The sequence below is a fragment of the Gadus morhua genome, chromosome 12 (assembly GCF_902167405.1).
Source record: "Gadus morhua chromosome 12, gadMor3.0, whole genome shotgun sequence".
NCBI classification, from domain to species: domain Eukaryota; kingdom Metazoa; phylum Chordata; class Actinopteri; order Gadiformes; family Gadidae; genus Gadus; species Gadus morhua.
Window position 1 is genome coordinate 20,248,981 of NC_044059.1, and position 15,315 is coordinate 20,264,295.

The following is a 15,315-nucleotide window of genomic DNA, read 5'->3' on the forward strand; positions in this document are numbered from 1 at the left end:
GAGGACTCAGCGGGTGTATCGTGAGAGCAGTGTGCTGTGTTCAGGGATGGACTGGCCCAAAAATTTGGCCCGGGACTTTGGGATGGAGAGGCCTTTTATGAGACTGCAGGAATAGCGCGCGTAGAATTTTGCTGCCCCGGTGTAAAATAATAAAAATTAGTCCTTATCCGTGGATATGTGCATTGCAGCTGCATGTCAATGTTGGGATGTGCATGTGTTTAGAATATTGTGAAGATCACTGGGAAATATTTTATAAGCAATCTTGTCCATGTACAAAATATTAGAAATTGCATGTGCCTAGAAAGGTAAATCAAGGCTGAAAATGATCTAAATAGTGCAAGATAGAATTATTTTAGTGGAAAAAAATTGTCATTGACACATACACAGGGTTTGGGAGATGGGGGCGGGCCGGGGTTTGTTGTCCGTTGCTGTGGTTACCGGTGTTGAAGTGTTCCAATGGTTTATTAGCGGTGGTATCTAATAAATCGCTCTCTAATCAATACTTCATTCACTGCCTCTTCCGTGGGCATTACAATATTATGAATAGTTCTCTGACGTCTCTGGTACTTCCAGAATTAGTTTAAGTCATTATTATATTGCCAAACCTGCTCGTTAGTGCACCTGTCATAGCTATGTTGCTGTGTCCTGTTCCCGCCTCACCATTGGTCTCGCTGACAGGGGCGTCGCCGTCAACCTTGGCTTTTCCACGGAAATGGTCGGTTAATTTAGCACATTTGGCTGCGTCTTGCTCTAAATCTTTTTTCCTTTTCAACCTCAACTTCTGAGTGCCACCCAATTCTTTTTCCTCTCCACCACCTTTTTGACATTTTCGTATTTCGGTGTAACTTCAGTGAGATCAACGAGAAGTAAGTGACCCGGCCGTGTGTCAGGCTGAGCCAATCAGAAATGACAGACCGCGGAGCAGTCCAAGTTGGGAGGGGCCGTTCGGCCGCTCGCTTTGGCCGCTCGCTTTGCCCCCATACACTGTGGGGGTGCTCCCCCCTCTAAATTGACAGTAATACATCGGCCCCGTTTCACCGTCAGGCAAGAGCTCCGTTTCGCGCTGTAAGCAAATATCCGGCCGCAGGCCGTCCCAAATCACGGCTTACTTAACTTTTTCATATTTTTTTTTACATCTTTTACAACAAAAAATATAATATAAATATGTAATAATAATAATAAAAAAAATACAAAAGAATCACGGCCGGCCGGCTCGGCCTGAAATCGACCGGCCGTTCGGGAAATCTCCCGAACCTCCCGATGGCCAGTCCGCCCCTGGCTGTGTTTCACGGAGACTCGGCTCCATGAGGACATTCCGGACGTTAATGTTACTGTGGACGGCTTTCAGACTGTTCGGGCGGGCAGGAATCACCGAGAGAGTGGCAAGAGGAAAGGTGGCGGACTTGCTATTCTTATTAACAACAAGTGGTGTCATCCTGGTCACGTCACGGTGAAGGAGCGGGTGTGCAGCCCGGACATTGAACTGCTTGCCGTGAGTCTGCGGCCATATTATCTGCTGAGGGAGTTCTCACATGTGATATTCCTGGTTGTTTACATTCCTCCGACTGCAAACGCGGTGCACGCGAGTGACGTCATCCACACTGTCGTCGCGGGACTCCAGTCACGGCACCCTGACGCATTCATCGCGATATCTGGGGACTTCAATCACATCATTCTGGCTGCAACACTGCCCACTTTCAAGCAGTTTTTTGACTGTCCTACCAGGGAAAACAAGACACTTGACCTGCTGTATGCAAATGTTAAGGATGCTTACAGCTCCACTGCCCTTCCTCCTCTTGGAAAATCAGACCACACCCTCATCCACCTGCAGCCCCTGTATAAGCCCCAAGTCCAGCGGCTACCTGTGACCACAAGGACTGTGAGGAGATGGTCACAGAAGACGATGAAGCTTTACAGGGCTGCTTTGAACTAACAGACTGGGAGTTGCTCTGTGATTCACATGGAGAGGACCTTGATGATCTCACGGACTGCATAACAGGGTACATCAACTTCTGTGTGGACAGTGTTGTTCCTACAGTGACTGTACGCTGTTTCCCCAATAACAAGCCCTGGGTCACCAGAGACATCAAGGTCCTGCTGAATGAGAAGAAGAGGGCCTTCAGAGATATGGACAGGGAGCAGATGAGGCGGGTACAGAGGAAGCTTAAGGAGAGGATCCAACAGGGTAAGGACAGCTACAGGATGAAGTTGGAGCGCAAACTCCAGCAGAACAACCTGAAGGACGTGTGGAACGGTATGAGGAGCATCACTGGCTACAAACCATCGGGCAGCCAAACAATAGGAGGTGGTACTGAACGAGCCAACGAGTTGAACCTGTTTTTCAATAGGTTTGATGAGAGGGCTCGGGACTACCCCTCCCCCAGCTCCTCTACAACCATCCACCTCCAAACCTCCAGCTCTGCTGCCCACCCTCCATTCCTTCCTGACTACACCCTACCTGTTCTCTCCCCCCCACCATCACCTCTCCCCACACCCTTCAACACACACGGCAGACAGACCTTCACTGCAGAGCAGGTGAAGAAGGAGCTGTGCAGACTCCGCCCAGGCAAGGCAGCAGGACCCGACGGTGTCAGCCCAAGGGTCCTCAAAACATGTGCAACCCAGCTGAGTGGAGTTCTGTAGCACATCTTCAACCTGAGCCTGAGTCTGGAGAGGGTCCCTGTACTGTAGAAGACATCCTGCCTGGTACCTGTACCGAAGAAGGCGCGTCCCAGCATCCTCAACGACTACAGACCGGTGGCACTGACGTCTCATCTGATGAAGTCCCTGGAGAGGCTGGTCCTGTCACTTATTCGGCCCTTGGCCAGCTCATCATTGGACCCTCTTCAGTTTGCTTACCAGCCGAGACTAGGTGTGGAGGACGCCATCATCTTCCTGCTCCACCGTGCCTGCGCCCACCTGTCAGTCCAGGAAGCACTGTGAGAATCCTGTTCTTGGACTTCTCCAGTGCGTTCAACAACATCCGGCCTGCTCTGCTGGGGAGTAAGCTGACGGCGATGCAGGTGGACCCTCCCCTGGTTTCCTGGATTACGGACTATTTGACAGGTCGACCGCAGTATGTCAGACTTTAGGACGGTGTGTCTGATACTGTGGTCAGCAGCACTGGGGCTCCTCAGGGAACTGTTCTTACCCCCTTTCTGTTCTCCCTGTACACCTCAGACTTTCAGTTCCTCTCTGAGTCCTGCCACCTGCAGAAGTTTGCGGACGACTCTGCAATTGTTGGCTGTGTTAGTGAGGGGAAGGAGGAGGAGTACAGGAGCGTTGTGGACTCCTTTATCGAGTGGTGTGCAACTAACCATCTGCTTATCAACCCCACCAAGACTAAGGAGCTGGTGGTGGATTTCCGCAGGAGGAAATCTGCCCCTACACCCATCTCCATCAACGGTGTGACTGTGGATGTTGTCCAGGATTACAAATACCTTGGAGTATTCCTGGATAACAAACTGGACTGGGCCAAGAACACCGAGGCTGTTTACAAGAAGGGCCAGAGTCGACTCTATTTCTTGAGGAAGCTCCGGTCATTCAATGTATGTAACATCATGCTGAGGATGTTCTACCAGTCGATGATAGCCAGTGCCATCTTTTTTGCAGTTGTGTGCTGGGGCAGTAGGCTGAGGATCATCAGGAAGGCTGGCTCCATCCTTGGGGTCCAGCTGGACTCTTTGGTGGTGGTGTCTGAGAGGAGGATGCTGTGTATACTACACAATATCCTGGTCAACAATGCTCACCCTCTCCACCAGGTGCTGACCTCGAGCAGAAGCACCTTCAGCAATAGACTCATCCTCCCCCGGTGTAACACAGAACGCCAAAGGAAGTCTTTTCTTCCTGTGGCCATCAGACTGTTTAATGCATCTACCTCCGGCTGCAGAAGGGACCGTGGAGACACTATGCCCTGAGACCAATGTCACTTTATTTATTTATTTATTTTTATCCAATTTATTTATTTATATATTTATTTATTTTTATCCAATATTCAATTAATCACTTTAGTTCATTTATGCTGCCAACAATTGCTGCTATAATATTTATCACTTTACCACTTTTACCACTAATACCACTTTTATCCAATCGCTCCTTTTCACTTATTTAGTTTGTACTTATTTTATTTCCATCTATTTTATCTATTTAGACTCTAACCCTGTATTACTTACCCACCTTTGTATTGTAACTGTTGCACAGTAATTTCCCTCGGGATAAATAAAGCATCTTGAATCTTGAATCTTGAATGGATCTTCCCTAAGATAAAAATGAATAGATTATGGAGGAAACTTGCCCCACACTGAAAAGCACCCGACAGCGTTTACTGCTGTTGGCTTTTCATTTTTGCTGTTCCTGGAGCCAGCATTTTGGGTGTTGAATTAAATGCATTGTTTTCCTGGAATTAGGCTACAATCAAATTTGCTCTTAATAACTAGCTTATCAATGTATTATTGGAATAAGACCAGTGGCGGCGCCAGAGTATTTTTTGTGGTTCAACTACGGTGGGGCTAACCCATACAGCCGTGGGGCTCAAATCAATGCCAGAATTTCAATGTTAATATATATTCAATAAAACAACACCCTCCCACAGCTAGACACACGCGTGACGCACACGCGCGCGCACAGACAGAGAGACAGAGAGACAGAGAGAGAGAGAGACGCTAGTTATGTTAATACTGTAGTTACGTTAACAGCACAGCCGGTAGACCCGACTGAAAATTTGGCAGATATAGAAGACGATGAGACCAATATAAGATTTATTTATTTTCTTTGACACACACATCACCCAATTAAACAAAACACAATACTACCACACAACAGCCAAGAGTCAAAACACATCTCCAACTAATTTAATATGCTAATCAAGAAACAAGACAGCAGCAAGGAAGGAACATCACGCGGACAACACGCAAAACGTCACTAAAGTTTCCAAAAACAATATTGAAGCTCACCAGGTTGAGATTTTCAAATGAGTACAATCCGCCGGTTTTTGTGATTGGAGGCAAAGATGTCGATGATGCGCTGAACATCCAAAGTCTTTGTCCTTTGTTTGTTGATGGACAGCAGCGCCAAGTTGCTGTTTCGGGTGTCACCGCTGCTGTTCCGTAGATAGTTCTTAATCCGACGGAGGCAGGAGAAACTGCGTTCGCACGAAGCAGAGGTCACGGGCAGGGTCAGTGAAATACAGATGAGTCTGTATAAATCCACAAAAGCATCCCGGTAAGGTCGCATTAAAGCGAGAAATTCCAAAGTGTCATTCACTACATGTCCCTGTGCTTTCTTTCTTTCCAGCAGACGCTGAATTTGGTGTAGCTCTGCTTTCAGGTTTTCCTCAGTCACTAAATAGAACTGCGCCATGGGCTGCAGACATTTCTTGTCTAGGAAAGACGCATGTTTGGGGCTGAGTGCCGAGACTCCAGTTAAAACACCTCCGGCCTCGGTTGAGAAACGTCTTCTCATTTCACCCACAAGTCTGTCAATTACTGGGTAATACAAATGTGTGCGCTGCGCATCTGAAGTTGTAACAGGTGTGCTCTCAACTGGGGCCTCGACAACAAACTCCTGAAGAATTCGAGGAGGCTGTGTCCGTCTCTTTTCGCATGTCCCGTCCTGGCTCACACCGGCTTTGGTGCACAGGTCCGCTGCTCTGTCCCGAATGTCAATCCACGACTCTTCTGCGCGTTTGTCTGACAATGTCGCTATGACTGACTCTGATAAGTCTATTGTGGACGAAAGCTCAAGAGTGGGAGATTGGAGCTGGTCAGACATGAATTTTGTGACCCGGAATAGCTCCTCGAAAAGCGTGAGACGCAGGACAAACTGTTCATCAACAAGTCCATTCACAGCCCTGGCCTCCGTTTTCCTCCGCGCATTAGGCTGAGACATGATATCCAGAAGTGTCGCCCGTATTGCAGGCAGTGACTTTCGGATTGCCACCAATGCCGCATATTGACATGCCCAGCGTGTGTCGGATAGGCTCTTCAGTTCAACGGGCTGTGTCACTGATTCAATCTCTCTCTGTTTCTTGATGAACAGATCATGGGCGACAGAGTTGGAGAAAAAGTTGTACAACATTTGTATAGTTTCAAAAAACTCTGCTGCCGCACCAACATTGCGGACCACATCAACCAAAACGAGGTTTAACCTGTGCGCATGACAATGTGTTATGATGGCACATCTTGTGGCACATCCTTTTTGAATTTCTGCTGAACGCCACTTTTGGAGCCCGACATAACTGCAGCGCCATCATAACACTGTCCGACACACATGTTTTTGTCAATATTACACTGTGATAGAGTCTGTTGTATGCTTCTCAGGAGCGAGTCGGCGTCCAGGCCATCTGCATGCGCGAAGTGTAGGAATTCCTCACGCAAATTGTTTCCTTTTAAATACAGCACAACAATGGAAATCTGTTCAGTTTTACGGATATCTTTGCTTTCGTCAACCATTAGGGCGAAATGTTCTGCTTCTCGGGTTTCTTCACTTATTTCGTTTCTGACCATGTCAGCCATAATCTCAAAAATCTCGTTTTGAATGTCTTTATGTGTGTATTTAGCATTTCTTGGATTATCCTTCAGTTTCTTTACTACTGTCTGATCAAATTCACCAATTAAGTTCAGCAGTTCGACATAACCACAGCCCTCATATACTCTCTGTTTTCCTTTACGATTTTTGAATGACCCGCATCTATCATGTTTCCTAATCTCGAGCCATCTGTCGTTGCCAGTTTAAATTCAGCCCATGCCTCCATGGCGAACTTGTGTGCCGCACTTGCGTTGTGTTTTTTAAGGGCTGCTGTTGCGTGTTTCCAGTTCTTGTATCCATTAGAAAAGGCCGGCTCTGAATGGAACCGGTGCCCACCACCACCCAAAAAATGTCGGCAGGCGAAGCAGAAAGTTGTGTCCATCTCAACTGAATATTCAAGCCAGCTGTATGTGTCAAACCAGGTAGCATTGAAAGATCTCTGCTGGTTACCTATTAGCCTTGAAGGGTAATTTTTCCTGATAGGGCGCTGCGGTCCATCTCCAGGTCGTTTGCTAATGTCAGTGGTAGCATTAGCATCATGGCCAGTGTCCATGCCGGCAGTGGTTGGCTGTGGCTGACCATGCCAGCCCCTTTCCTCGTCCTCTTCCTCCTGCTGCTCCATCTCCTCTTCTTCTTGCTCATCTTTGTCCGGCCGAGCCTGGCACATGGGAGACGCGGGACCTGAGTGGTCGTCTTCCCCCGCAGGTGTCAACGGTGTGTCCGTAGTTTTATCCAAAACGCCCGCCACCGCCATCTGTTCTTCCGTCCGACGACGTTTAAAAACAAATTTATCCATGATAAATTTTGACCAGCTTACTAATGTTAACTTAATAACATGACTGTAAGCCACTAACGCTAACTACTACAGCCAGGTAGCTTCTAACAAAGATAATTCAAATTTCAACCAAACTGTCTCTGTGTCGAGCATACACTAAAAGCGCGCTCACAGGAGTGACTGACAGGTTCCCCACTGATCTCAGGACAGCACAGTCCATGTTGATTAATAATAACGGCGGATGCTGGAGGCCGACTCTTAATGAACCCAGATCAGTGACAGTTGTCATTGCAGCTGCCTGAATGCCGTTACGACGTGGGGGCGCTGTTGGACTCCGCACTTTTCTTGGTTGTTTTATGGTAGGGCTAACGGTAGGGCTAACACAATTCTTGATTGGGCTATAGCCCAACCAAGCCCTACCCTGGCGCCGCCTCTGAATAAGACATGGTGCAATTCATAACTTACATTTGTTGGTACTTGTGGAACATGAACAAAGTTGAATACATGCTGGCATTGCTGGGTCAAGTTTCTAAATCCTTAATTTAGAAACGTGTGCCACTTGGACTATTGCTCAACAGTATGGTTGTCTGCATCCAAAATGAATCTCACAAAACAGGGCTGCTATACTTGTTCTGGGCTGCTCTATTATAACTAGCACCGGAATGTTGCACAAGTTGCTCATGACTCACCATTGGGCAAGGGAATTCTTCAAGCATGGCCACATTCTTCAGCTGTGCCATTATCTCAAAGCCCCAACAATTTTATTTGACCAAATAATTTGTTGCTATAACACACACAAAAACAGATTTGCCAGTAACAGTCACATTGTGGTCCCCAGCCTAAGGACTAACTTGTCTAAAAAATAGTTATTTACAGAACAAAAAAACCTTTAATTTACCCCATAATATCCGCCTTATAAAAAATAAATAATCCTTTAAAAATAATATGCAGAGACATTATATTGGTATGCAGAAGACTGAATAGTAGAAGATAGAACTTTGGGCTGGTTTGTAACATACATGTTCTGCCTCAAATTAGATTAATTATTCAATTTTTTCTTAAATATCCTCATTACATTTCCTCTTTCTATAATAGTATTCTAACATATTGTATGTTATTAGTGTGCCTCTGAATATGAATGCATACATTTTTATAACAATTTAAGCTATGCACATTTTTATATTTATGTAGGCCTATATTGATGTAAATTAATGTTAATTTTTTTACACTATGTCAGGTGGGGTCCACCTGATGAGTATCTGATGGGGATCCTTTAATCCCCAACTAACAACAATAAAAAAGTATCTTGATGGGTAACACTTAATGTCTATGTCTATTATTTGATGTCTACTACTTCAGGCTTACTACTTCTGTTTACTCCTTGAAGTAGTACTTTTACTAACAGACATTCCAATAACTCACATTGGAAAAGTAAAAAAAAAAAAGCCTTAAAGGCATACTTCACCGATGGAGATATGAAGGTTATATGAAGTAAATAATTCTCTGTAATATAAATTTGCAAAAAAAATTGAAATCGGTTCATCCTAGCCTGAGAAAAGGCAGAAAGTGCCTCTCTGACTCAAAAGTAAGAAATCCTCCAACTACCACAGTGTATTGCGCTCGCTGCACTGCCTGCCTGTTTCCGTTTGGAGGGGGAAGGCCTAGAGCGTATGGTAGAGCGAGCAAACTTTGTGTAAACATATCCCCGTGATACGCTGACTAGTTTAGACTTCTGCCCTTGGGTTAGTAAACAAATCACAACAACCAACATGAATTTGAAGTTTTATTCATGAAAAAATATGAACTATTTACAAAAAATAAAACGTGTAGGGTGCGTTTGCTAGAGTCAACATAGTCACACCTCATCTTGAGCATCTACTGTCTCCTGGTAGCCACGGTACTGCCCATCTTGTGCTGGGTAATTAGCTCTGATGGCCTGGACCATCAGGGGTATCACACTTCTCAGCCTCCCTGGTAAAGTCTACTCCAAGGTGCTGGAAAGGAGGGTTCGGCCGATCGTCGAACCTCAGATTGAAGAGGAACAATGCGGTTTTCGCCCCGGACGTGGAACTAAGGACCAGCTCTTCACTCTCGCAAGGATCCTGGAGGGGGCCTGGGAGTATGCCCATGCGGTCTACATGTGTTTTGTGGATCTGGAGAAGGCGTATGACCGGGTCCCCCGGGAGAAACTGTGGGAGGTGCTGCGGGAGTATGGGGTAAGGGGGTCTATCCTCAGGGCCATCCAATCTTTGTACTCCCAAAGCGAGAGCTGTGTTCGTGTTCTCGGCAGCCAGTCAGTTTCGTTCTCAGTGGGTGCTGGTCTCCGCCAGGGCTGCGCCTTGTCACCAATCCTGTTTGTGATATACATGGACAGGATATCGAGTCGTAGTCGTGGTGGGGAGGGGTTGCAGTTCGGTGGTCTGAGATCTCGTCACTGCTTTTTGCAGATGATGTGGTCCTCATTGGATCATCGGCCTGTGACCTTCAGCACTCACTGGATCGGCTGGCGGCCGAGTGTGAAGCGGCTGGGATGAGGATCAGCACCGCTAAATCTGAGGCCATGACTCTTAGCAGGAAACCGGTGCATTGCTTACTCCGGGTAGGAAATGAGTCCTTAGCCCAAGTGAAGGAGTTCAAGTACCTCGGGGTCTTGTTCGCGAGTGAGGGTACTATGGAGCGTGAGATTGGCCGGAGAATCGGAGCAGCGGGGGCGGTATTGCGTTCGCTTTACCGCACCGTTGTAACGAAAAGAGAGCTGAGCCGCAAGGCAAAGCTCTCGATCTACCGGTCGATCTTCGTTCCTATCCTCACCTATGGTCATGAGGGCTGGGTGATGACCGAAAGGACGAGATCGCGGGTTCAAGCGGCCGAGATGAGTTTTCTCAGAAGGGTGGCTGGCGTCTCCCTTAGGGATAGGGTGAGAAGCTCAGCCATCCGTGAGGAACTTGGATTAGAGCCGCTGCTCCTTTACTTAGAAAGGATTCAGCTGAGGTGGTTCGGGCATCTGGTAAGGATGCCCACTGGGCGCCTCCCTTGGGAGGTGTTTCAGGCACGTCCAGTGGGGAGGAGACCTCGGGGAAGACCCAGGACTAGGTGGAGAGATTTTATCTCAACACTGGCCTGGGAACGCCTCGGGATCCCCCCGTCAGAGCTGGTCAATGTGGCCCGGGAAAGGGAAGTCTGGGGCCCCCTGCTTGAGCTGCTCCCCCCGCGACCCGACCCCGGATAACCGGATGACGATGAGGATGATGAGGATGAGGACAACACAGGAAGCCGATACTGTATAAGAAAGAAAGAGAACAACATTAGTAAAGCAAGATAAATTATGCCTTGAGTAGCCTATACAGCATTACACAGACTTCAAGCTAGCGTAACGTAGCCAATGCTCGGCCAATAAGATCGACTACTTTCGGATAACTAAATATCACGTTCCCCGGGACTCAAAACTATTGTAGCCAATGTCTTTGTAAAAAAACAAACACTTACTCTATGCTCAGATGTCTGTTTCTCCCGGCGGGCTTTGGCTGGCGTTTCCAGTTCACTCTCTGGTTCCGGAAATATGTATCCAATACCCAACTGTTCAGATGAGGCATAAAGCCTTGGTGAGAGGTTACACACATGGCCCGGTCCTTGCCAGATTCAGACATTTATTCTAGAAGAAACTGGCATCGCTGAAATTTGCTGCAGCACAGGGACTCGGCGAACAGAGCAAACCGGAGCGCTCCGGCTTCTCGGCAACAGGCAAGGCTTGTTCAGCTGCAGCCGCAGCAGCCTCCTCCCCTATTTTTGTCAATTCTTTCTGGCTGTATTCTGGCTCGTACAAATAGCCTTGAATGTCCGAATCCAACAATAGATTTTCAAATCCACTTTGGCTGTTTCACATTGCAAATTTGTTCTCTAACTAAGCGGTGAAGAAACATGGCGGACATTGTGTTTACATTTCGTACGCGAGCTCCCGCCCCCCCTCATTCCTTATTGGTGGGCTCACGAATTTGCGATACCAGTGGTTTGTAGTCCTCGGCCCTTCTAGCAGGCAAGAAAAGTTCTCCCGAGATGAGGTCAAACACGTCATTCGACATCATCTCGGGAGAAAATTAGACCAGGAAAGCTGGGCCAAGGGAAGACTGGGTTAGACTTTTTTTATATATTACAGTAGCGATTTTATAATAATGGAACGCTGGTTCTGAATGGGTGAAGTATCCTTTAACTTGGTGGCCAATGCCTGAAAATGTACCAGTGTTTAATTTACTAAAATATCTGTGTTTTAGTCATAGCCTGGGTAATAAATAAATAAAGCAGTAGACATGCTTGTTCTTCTAATCCAACCTTAATGTTCTAATGTTTTGAGTTGCTGGAGAACAGCCTTGCTCAGTTGTATGCTGTTATATTGAAGCCACATTGCACTATGCACATTGATGGAAAACAATTGCTTTAAATGAACTGACCAAATTATTGCACATGCAACAGCGGGTATCATAAGAGATTATAATAGAACGACAAGTGGATGTTTTTGTAAGAGTGGCAAATTAATTCAAATGAAGTTCACTTGGAGTGGTTTTGATGAAGAGAAAGTTCTCTCACGGACACATCGGACAGCGAAATATTTGATTTAATCTTAAGGCATGATCATGGGAAAAGCACTGGCAGCAAAGTTTACCGAGAACACATTCGACGAGACAATAGATTCACAAGATTCTTATAGGGAACATTAACATTGTGGGAAGGGAGTGGGAGTGACCTTAGGCCAAGTAAATTTGTAATACAATGGGTGGGTATTGGACATGTCTGCAGGTTTGGCTCTAAACGAGTTTACACAACAAAGAAGTCAGTCGATTGGCCTGGTCACAAAACCAGACTTACTGGCTCCAGTGGGAACTTGAATACGAATTAACTTAACCTCTCTCAGTTTAAGAGAGGAAGGGATTTGTTTTAAGTTACAGGGAGAATGTATACAGCTCCTTCTAATGTAATAATTATATAAACAAGGTTTATATAATTTGTATGTGATTGTATATTTATAGTTATGATTGATATTTCCACGACAGGTTTCTATTGTAAGTTGTGTTAAGATTTTTACTGTTGAGTGAAAACTTTATGGTGTTTGCTGCACTTTTCAGATGTTTCCGATTCATGTTGGCTACGTATTATGAGTTCAGTTGTTCAGTTCTGTTTTATATTCATTTTCTCAAGGAGGTGACGAGGATGACCATGTACGTATTTGCGCTGATACAGAGAATGCAGAATGAAACCCTGGATTCTCTACTTCTTGCCTTGAGAAAGACACTTCCCCATTCATCTGCATTCTGCGCCGCCAGAAAAAATGCTCAGAAGACCGGGTTGCTGAGGAGGGTCGCCCATGTGTGAAAAACCCAGACAGTTGTAGCAATTTAAACCACCCCTGCCCACGCCGCCCCCTCCATAAACAAGTTTGGGGGGGTGGGGTAGGGGCAAGGGGCTGGAAGATGCTTACGGAAGCAGTTAAGTGTAGTCAAAGTACAGCGGCAGTGTTGGTAGCAGGCGAAGGCAGCGTTGATTCATTACTCTATTAGGGTTCATGACAGCGATAAGGACCAGCGTGTTTCATTGTGATAGCTGACCTCCCTGTTTTACCCATCACATCACACACACGCCCACAGCCATCGCCGCTTACCAAACACGCACACATAGACACACAACCCCCTTTTTGTACACGCTTGCACAAACGCATACACACACACGCTCACACGTCAAGGCAGAGGCAGAAGAAGACGCCTAGGTTCTGATACACAAACACACATGCCTACACATAAACAAACAGCCGCCTTCACATGCACGCATACACACAAGCCTGCGCATCTATACACGTGTCTGCATATGCCCACACACATTCATGCCAAAACACATACAAATACACACACCCAGGACAGACACATGCAAACACATGCATGCAGCATGACTACGCAGACAGACAGACACACAACAGAGTACACACATGCCTGCACACATGGATGCATGCATGTTCTCAAAAATCTAAACATATGCAGTTCAGACAACCAGACAGCCAGACAGATGGATAGCCACACACTCAAAAACAGCAGTCTGTACTACAGACAAATAAAATACATTGGTAGGTTAGGAACTATTTTTCACTGCCTCATCGGTTCATTAAATCCCAGCTCTGTCATCAATCTTTGTCCAAAAAAATAGGTAAGAGTGAAGGACTGAGGGAGCCGAACCTAGAGGAGTGATAGAACCTGGCAAGATGACAAAGACACACTTTTCGTACACACACACATGCATATGAGGGGCCGCCTGGTACAGAATTCATACTTGGTCTTACACACACTATTATAATCTCGCATATACACCAATATACTCATACACACACACTATTATACTCCTTTCACATGTATGCATGAGAGTAGAGTAGTGTATGTGAGAGAGAATAGTAGTGTATGTGAGAGAGAATAGTAGTGAATGTGAGAGAGAATAGTAGTGTATGTGAGAGAGAATAGTAGTGTATGTGAGAAAGAAGAGTAGTGTATGTAAGAGAGTGTAGTAGTGTATGTGAGAGAGTATAGTAGTGTATGTGAGAGAGTATAGTAGTGTATGTTAGAGAGTATAGCTGTTTATGCAAGAGAGTATAGCAGTGTGTGAGAGAGATAATAGTAGTGTATGTAAGAGAGTATAGTAGTCTATGTGAGGGAGTATAGTTGTATGTGAGAGAGTATAGTAGTGTGTGTGAGAGAGTATATATGTTTATGCAAGACAATATAGTAGTGTGTGTGAGAGAGTATAGTAGTGTGTGTGAGAGAGTATATCTGTTTATGCAAGAGACTATAGTAGTATGTGTGAGAGAGTATAGTAGTGTGTGTGAGAGAGTTTGAATGAAATGGAAGTGAGTTTGATTCCTCAGTTCCTGATTGGCTGACAGAAGCGGCGGTAGCTCTGAAGCTCAAAATACTGCGCCGTCATTTCCCTCTTGAATCTCCACCGATGTTGTTATGCTGCGTTCGCACCAACAAAAAAAAATTGGTCGCCTGTTCGGGTGGTCGCCTGAGTTTGAGAGAGGCTTCCTCTTGTGAGCACCAATTCATTCTCAACCATGGCCGCTCTCTACGTGTTGTGGAAGTACCAGAGACGTCGGAAAAACCGAAACAGTCGTTTAGGTTCATATATCATCCGTTCGATAAAATATTCTAATCTAGAACACTCCGGGAGCTCCGGCGGGGGGTCCTGGAGCTTTACATATCTGTATAATATAATATAATATATAATATAACGGCAAAAAGCTGTGTGCGCCTCCGGATGATATCATAAATCTTCAAGACTGCGTCGGGTTCTCGGACGTCTCTAGTCCTTCCACATCAATCTGGAGTCCAAATTGTAACACGACATGAAGGAGAAAGGGATTGTTGCCGTTTGCGGACTCCCGGAGCTCCTCCGGCGAGATGGTGCAGGAAGTCCCGCTGGCCCCCTGAGCTGAGGTCCCGGTCCCTGCCAGAGGAGCTCCGGGAGTCCGCAAACATCAACAACGCCCTTTCTCCTCCATGTCGTGGTTAAATTGTAATGACCACGGAAGAGGCAGTGAATGAAGCATTGCTTAGACAGCGATTTATTAGATACCACCGATAATCAACCATTGGAACACACACAAGACCGGTAATCAATACAACGCCGGTAACCACAACAAATCCTGCAAAGCCGAATCCCCACGAGAGCTCTCCCGCTAAGGCCCGCCCCCATCTCGCAAACCCCGTTACGCTACAATATTATCTTATAAAGATATCTATATATTATATCATCTTATATTATTTAGATATAGAGCTCCTAGACTCACGCCGGAGTTCCCGGAGGTTTCTAGATTATAATATTTTATAAAACTATGTACCCGAAACGACTGTGTCGTTTTTTCTGATGTCTTTGGTACTGCCACAACACGTAGAGACCGGCCATGGTTGAGAATGAATTGGCGTTCACAAGAGGAAGCCTCTCTCAAACTCAGGCGGCCACGAGAACAAGCGACAAATCATTTG